This window comes from Pan troglodytes, chromosome 1 (assembly GCF_028858775.2).
Source record: "Pan troglodytes isolate AG18354 chromosome 1, NHGRI_mPanTro3-v2.0_pri, whole genome shotgun sequence".
NCBI lineage: Eukaryota > Metazoa > Chordata > Mammalia > Primates > Hominidae > Pan > Pan troglodytes.
Window position 1 is genome coordinate 108550434 of NC_072398.2, and position 6592 is coordinate 108557025.

Sequence of the window (6592 nt, forward strand, 5' to 3'; positions counted from 1 at the left end):
TTGGGGAATATACAATACTAATATGAGGTAAGCACTAAGGTTCTGAGATGGCCGTGGAAGGGATGACAAACTCCATCACCATGCCTGAGAGTGTCCAGTCATCTCTGCAGGGGCCACATATTTTTGTATGACACTGTATTTGAAATAACAACAACAAAAAACCCTTCAAGATTCATAAAATTGGACAACTGTCTTCGTAACACTTGTAGTGGTAAAACCAGTAAGGATGGCTCATTTGCAACCCATCTGAGCAGCCTCTCTGGTTTCACAGATATGTTTTCTCTCCGACATTGAAGGGCTTTCAACTTTAAGCGGAATGCTACATCACAAAAATAAACAGGTTTGAAAGCAACCGTTTTCCTTTGTAAGCCTAAACATTCAAGTCCGCGCATTAAAAGACATTATCTGAAGAAGGGTGCACAAGCTTCCTGTTGGCCGCCAGAAGGGCTCTCTGCAGGACACAGATAAAGTACCACACTCTTTGTGGGAGACCAGATGTGGGGTCTCCGCGCACCTCCCCAAAGGACAACGACAGGAGGAAAAGGAAGAAGAGGCAGAAGTCACTTCCTCTGCCAGCTCTGGCAGCGGGTTGATGGGCTGAGTTGGCGGAGAGTGGGGCGGAAAAGCAGACGGGGACTGGGAAAGGCGCTGTTGGTGACATCACGGATAGGGCGATTTCTATGTAGATGAGGCAGCGCAGGGGGTGCTGCTTCGCTACTAAGGAGTTCCCGTGCCGTGGGAGGGGGTTCAGGACCGCTAGTCGGAACTGAGAGTCCCAGCTGTGTGTCAGGGGTAGGAGGGCTCAGGGGTGCGCGATCTCGGCTCACTGCAAGCTCCGCCTCCCGAGTTCACGCCATTCTCCTGCCTCAGCCTCCTGGGTAGCTGGGACTACAGGCGCCCGCCACCACGCCGGGCTAATTTTTTGTATTTTTAGTAGAGATGGGGTTTTACCGTGTTAGCCAGGATGGTCTCGATTTCCTGACCTCGTGATCCGCCCGCCTCGGCCTCGCAAAGTGCTGGGATTACAGGCGTGAGCCACCGCACCCGGCCAAAAAAGCCTAATTCTTACCAGATGGTACCGTGCAGTTCCAGACTGTTGGTGTCCCAAAGAAGTGTACATGACACACACAAAGCAGCAAAGCAAAGCAAAAGTTTATTAAGCACAGTAACACTCTCGGAGTGGGGAGAGTGGGCTGACCTCTGGGAGATGAGATCAGTATTAGTTTGGTGTACATTGGGTCTTTTGATGTGTGGTTTTTTTTCTTCACAAGGATGCCTAATCTTTTTTTTTTTTTTTTTTTTTTTGAGACAGAGTCTTGCTCTGTCACCCAGGCTGGAGTGCAGTGGCACAATCCTGGCTCACCGCAAGCTCTGCCTACCGGGTTCAAACCATTCTCCTGCATCAGCCTCCCCAGCAGCTGGGACTACAGGCGCCCGCCACCACGCCCGGCTAATTTTTTTGTATTTTTAGTAGAGACGGGGTTTCACCGTGTTAGCCAGGGTGGTCTCGATCTTCTGACCTCATGATCTGCCCGCCTCGGCCTTGCAAAGTGCTGGGATTACAGGCCTGAGCCACCGTGCCCGGCCAAGAATGCCTAATCTTTAGCCAGGGTTTGCCATTTGATTGATAGTTGGGTTGCTTAGTTACTTTGGCCCTTGTGTGCTTGAATGTTGCCTCTATCCCATAATTTTAAGTACATGCATGATATGCAGTCCATATGCGTGAGCTTTAATGAGCTGATTATCATATGAAGTCATGTTAAGGATACTTTTTCTCTCTAATGCACATGCCTATCTCTGAAGAGCTGCCCCTTTATTGGTTTGGATCTTGCTGGCCATGGGGTCCTTGCTTGCTTGTTTTATTTTTTTTTTTAAGACAGGGTCTTGCTCTGTTGCCCAGTCTTGAGTGCAGTGGCATGATCTTGGCTCACTGCAACCTCTGCCTCCTGGGTTCAAGCAATTCTCCTGTCTCAGCCTCCTGAGTAGCTGGGAGCACAGGAGTGCACCACCATGCCCAGCTATTTTTTTCTTTTTGTATTTTTAGTAGAGAAGGGGTTTCACTATGTTGGTCAGGCTGGTCTCGAACTCCTGACCTCAGGCGATCCACCTGCCTTGGCCTCCCAAACTGCTGGCATTACAGATGTGAGCAGCTGCGCCTGGCCTTGCTTGCTTTTTTTAATCTTACTTTTTGTTTTGGTTGCTTAGTTTATGCCTTTTATCTTGCTTCTTGGTCTCCCACCCCATCACCTTACTTCTGTTTCTGCTTTTACTCATTCTGCCTTTTATCCAACTTCCAACTCCCTCTGCTGTTCTCCTGCCTCATAACCGCGGTTAGTGAGGGAGGGGTTTTAAGGGGGCATGTCCAGCCTTCTATCCTGCCACAGCCAGAAACAGCTTTCAAGGTTTCTCTGTGGTCCTGTCAGCCAAGAGGGAGTCTGTTCAGTTGGCTGTAGGGCCTAGGGCTTATTTTTATTTCTCAATCCTGACAAGGGAAGGCTGGATTAATGCAGATTCTCTGTAGGTGTAAATTTCCCCTATAAAAGACAGTTTTGCAGAGTTACTTCTGTTGCTGGCTCTCTGACAGCCATCTTAAAATATGCCAAAGAAATATATTCTGGGGTAAAATATTTTGATTTTTTCATCTATCTAGCTTCATCATGCTGACAGCCTCCAGTTGAAGCATACCTGAAGCCTTCCTTTTTAAAAAGCTTTCCCACTTTTCTGACTGCCTTCAAGTCTCTGCCAAAACACAAGTAACAGTGGCTGACTCCCTGCTATAGCAAGCTCAGAATAAATAGCCTTTGCTTTTTTTCATTTGGTTGGTCTTCGTTTATTTGCAGAAACTTCAATGTAGAGTTGACAAGGACTCCATCTTTGACCAAACCTTAGTCAGTTTCCTCTGAGCCCTTTTCTCTATTAGTTCTTGGCCTGCCAAGTCCAGTTTTAGAAAAGAATACTGTTGAGCCTAGTTTAGCAAGAGTCCTCCCAACCACCTTTGATAGCTAATCAAGTTCCTCTTAGTAATTTTCCATCCACTGACTTTCTTATCTTGCCGATTGGCTATAAATCTTCAACTCTTCTTGCTGTATTTGGAGTTGAGCTCGGTTCTCTGCTGGTCTCTCTTGCCTACTGTAGTACATACAATAAAATCCATCTCATGCTTTTAACAAGTGTCTGTGTAGTCCCTCTGAAACTACTTTTGCAAAATTATGACAATAAGAGAAATCTGACATGGCTGACTCCATTTTGGTTCTAGCCTCACTGGTTAGCTGTCTTTGCTCATTCCTGCACAATTTCTCCCAAGCTATTTTTGGGAAAAATTGAGTTTATAGTTTAAATCAGGGGTCCCAAACCCCCAGGGCCACAAGACAGGTATTGGTCCATGGCCTGTTAGGAACCCAGCCAAACGGCAGGAGGTGAGCTGCAGGCTTTCGAGCATTACCACCTGAGCTCCGCCTCTTGTCAGATCAGCATCAGCATTAGATGCTCATATTAGCTTGAACCCTATTGGGAACTGTGCGTGTGAGGGATCCAGATTGTGCACTCCTTATGAGACTCTAACTAATGCCTGATGACCTGAAGTGGAACGGTTTCATCCGGAAACTATCCACCACCCCCTTCCATGGAAAAACTGTCTTCCATGAAGCCAGTCCCTGGTGCCAAAAACACTGGGGACAGCCAAAAAGTTTGGTTAAAATGATAACCTTCCCCAAAGCTAAATTACCCCTGTAAAACTAATGAAAGGCCACCAAGTTAGGAGGATGAAAGGGACCTGAATTCTACTAAGATGTATGCCTCGTTAAATAATTACCAGCCATTATTCCAGAGGTCACAAGATTTGCAGCTTCCCCAATTACTGCTGTGAAGAACATCACTATTGCAGAACCTAAGACTGGCCTCTTGAGATGTCTTTTCAGGCTTTTGCATTTCTGACTACTGGATGTCACCATTTGGCCCGCAAATCAACCAGTCCCTTAGCTCCCACCCAGAAGCTGACTCAATGCAGGAGGGCCATTTTCCACACCCCTGTGATTTCATCCCCAACAATCAGCACTGCCCAAACCCTAGCCCCCTCCCCACCAAACCGTCTTTGAAAAACCCCTTACCTCCAAGCCTTCAGTGAGATCGATTTGAGTAATAACTCCGTCCCCCACATGTTGTGGCTGGCCTGTGTCAATTAAACTCTTTAATGCAACGCCATGGTCTCCATGAATTGATTTTGTATGTACAATGGGCAGGAAGAACCCATCAGGCAGTTGCACCTGCAGGATGGTGCCAGTTCTTTCCACGAAGGCTGGTCAGATACCCAGAAAGTATTTCTCCACTACTACCTGGATGATGTGTCTCTCTGTCAGTCTCCAGGGAATGGGGCCTGGATCAAGTATTTAGTATTCAGCAGTTACTATACCGTCACCTAATCCCTCATTTTCAATATTTTGCCATGCCTTCCAGTGGCCTAACTGGCCACCATGCCACAGAATCTTTACTTTATGCTCTCCAGAGGAGAACTCTCCATTCAATGTTTTGTGATTTGAGCAATGGAATAGAATCTGATACTGGTGGGCTGGGGGAGGTCCCCGGACACTGGTGGGATCTCGACCCCAGCTGTGGTGTCCAGGCTCTTGACACCATCTCGAGAACGAAGTCAAGGATGAGTCAGCAAATAGTGAAAGAAGAGATGTATTGCAAAGCAGAAAGTACACACTCAAGAAAGGGGAGTTTGGGCATACCCGAGAGAGAACAATGGGTTCTGGGGTTTCATCTCGATGGGTTTCTTTAACCAAGGAGTGGAATATTCGTGAAAATTCCTGGGTAAAGGTGGAGATTTCTCGGAACTGTGGTGCCATCCATTTTTACATCACATATTGGTCTCAGAACTGTCATGGCACTGGTGGGTGTGTGATTTAGTCTGTTAATAAGCGTATAATGAGGGCCTAGGTAAAACCTACCTCAAATCCAGCACCACATTGGGTCCAGTCAGTCTTAGCCAGCTTGGTCCACAACCCTGGTTTTTCAGCATCTTATCAGCCCATAGCCTCAAGTCATGTAAATCTGCTGCCTAGAATTTGTTACCCTGCGGCCACCCTGTATTATTCCTGTCTCAAATCTACTTGTAAATATTCAAATGGTCTTTGACTTGGGAATTCCAACTTTACTTACTTCACAGTGTTTCCTGCGTTATAATCCAATGTAAGAAAAGATGATCCAGACATTTGTTAAACATCTCAAATAAGATGTATCCCAGGTATTTGTGTCAAATTTGGATTACTTTGGTTTTGTCTTTGCAGAATATAAAAAACTAACGTGAGGTAAGCACTAAGGTCTGGAGATGGCTGTGCAAGAGATGACAAAGTCCAACACCACGCTGGAGAGTGTCCAATCATCTCTTCTGGGGCAGCATATTTTTCTACAATACTGAATTTGGAAAACAACAGCAACAACAACAACATCAAAAGCAAACAAACAAAAACCTACAAGATTCATGAAACTGGACAACTGTCTTTATAACATTACCAGTGATAAAACCAGTAAGGAAGGCTGGTTTGCAGTCATCTGAGAAGCCTCTTTCATTTCATAAATATGGTTTCTCTCTGACATTGAACGGCTTCCAATTTCAAGCGGAATGCTACATCACAAGGATAAGGATGTGAAGAGAACCGGTTTCTTTTGTAATCCTAAACGTTCTAGTCTGAGAATTAAAAGCCATTATTTGAAGAACGGTGCCCAGGCTCCAGCTGGCCACCGAAAGGTTGCTCCGCAGCGCAGGCTAAGGACCAGCTTCTTCGGGCGAGAACAGATGCCGGGGCGGGAGAGAAAAAAGGGAGAGACAGACGTCACTTCCCCTTGCCGGCTCCGGCAGCGGGTTGGTAGGCTGAGCGGCAGAAAGGCAGACGGGGACTGGGAAAGGCACTGTCGGTGACATCACGGATAGGGCGACTTCTATGTAGATGAGGCAGCGCAGGGGCTGCTGCTTCCCCACCTGCTGCTTCGCCACGAAGGAGTTCCCGTGCCGTGGGAGCGGGTTCAGGACCGCTGGTCGGACCTGAGAGTCCCAGCTGTGTGTCAGGGCTAGGAGGGCTGGGGGAGGGGGAGGGGGGGTGCGCGGGGCAAGTGACCGTGCGTGTAAAGGGTGAAGCGTGTGAGGCTGTGGCGGGGCGGAGGTGCAAGAGCTCATACTTACCTGGCAGGGGAGATACCATGATCACGAAGGTGGTTTTCCCAGGGCGAGGCTTATCTATTGCACTCCGGATGTGCTGACCCCTGCGATTTCCCCAAATGTGGGAAACTCGACTGCATAATTTGTGGTAGTGGGGGACTGCGTTCGCGCTTTCCCCTGATTCTTTGTAGTTTAAAGAATATCCTGCACAGCAAGGGTTACTTGATTTTTTTTACTGGCTTGTGTTTTAGTGTTAATCGTTACTCTTACAGTCGAAGGCTGAGGAATAGTAGTAACATGTCGCTTTCTCCCCGCCCCGGGAGAAATAAGAAGCGTCGACCTTTACACAAGCTAGCTAGCGCCAAGGCCGCACAGCTCTTCCTTTATTTACGCCGGGCTGCTTTTTGCAGAGATTTGTCTGTCCATGGTCTGCAG

The 6592-nt window shown here is 47.4% G+C and overlaps 1 non-coding gene across 1 annotated transcript; it reads left to right on the plus strand.

The window, feature by feature from the left end:
- The first annotated feature begins 6173 nt into the window (after positions 1 to 6173).
- Positions 6174 to 6337, plus strand: LOC112208060 (U1 spliceosomal RNA). Its single transcript, XR_002942433.1, has one exon. It is a non-coding gene; the product is annotated as a U1 spliceosomal RNA (small nuclear RNA).
- Positions 6338 to 6592: the final 255 nt, after the last annotated feature.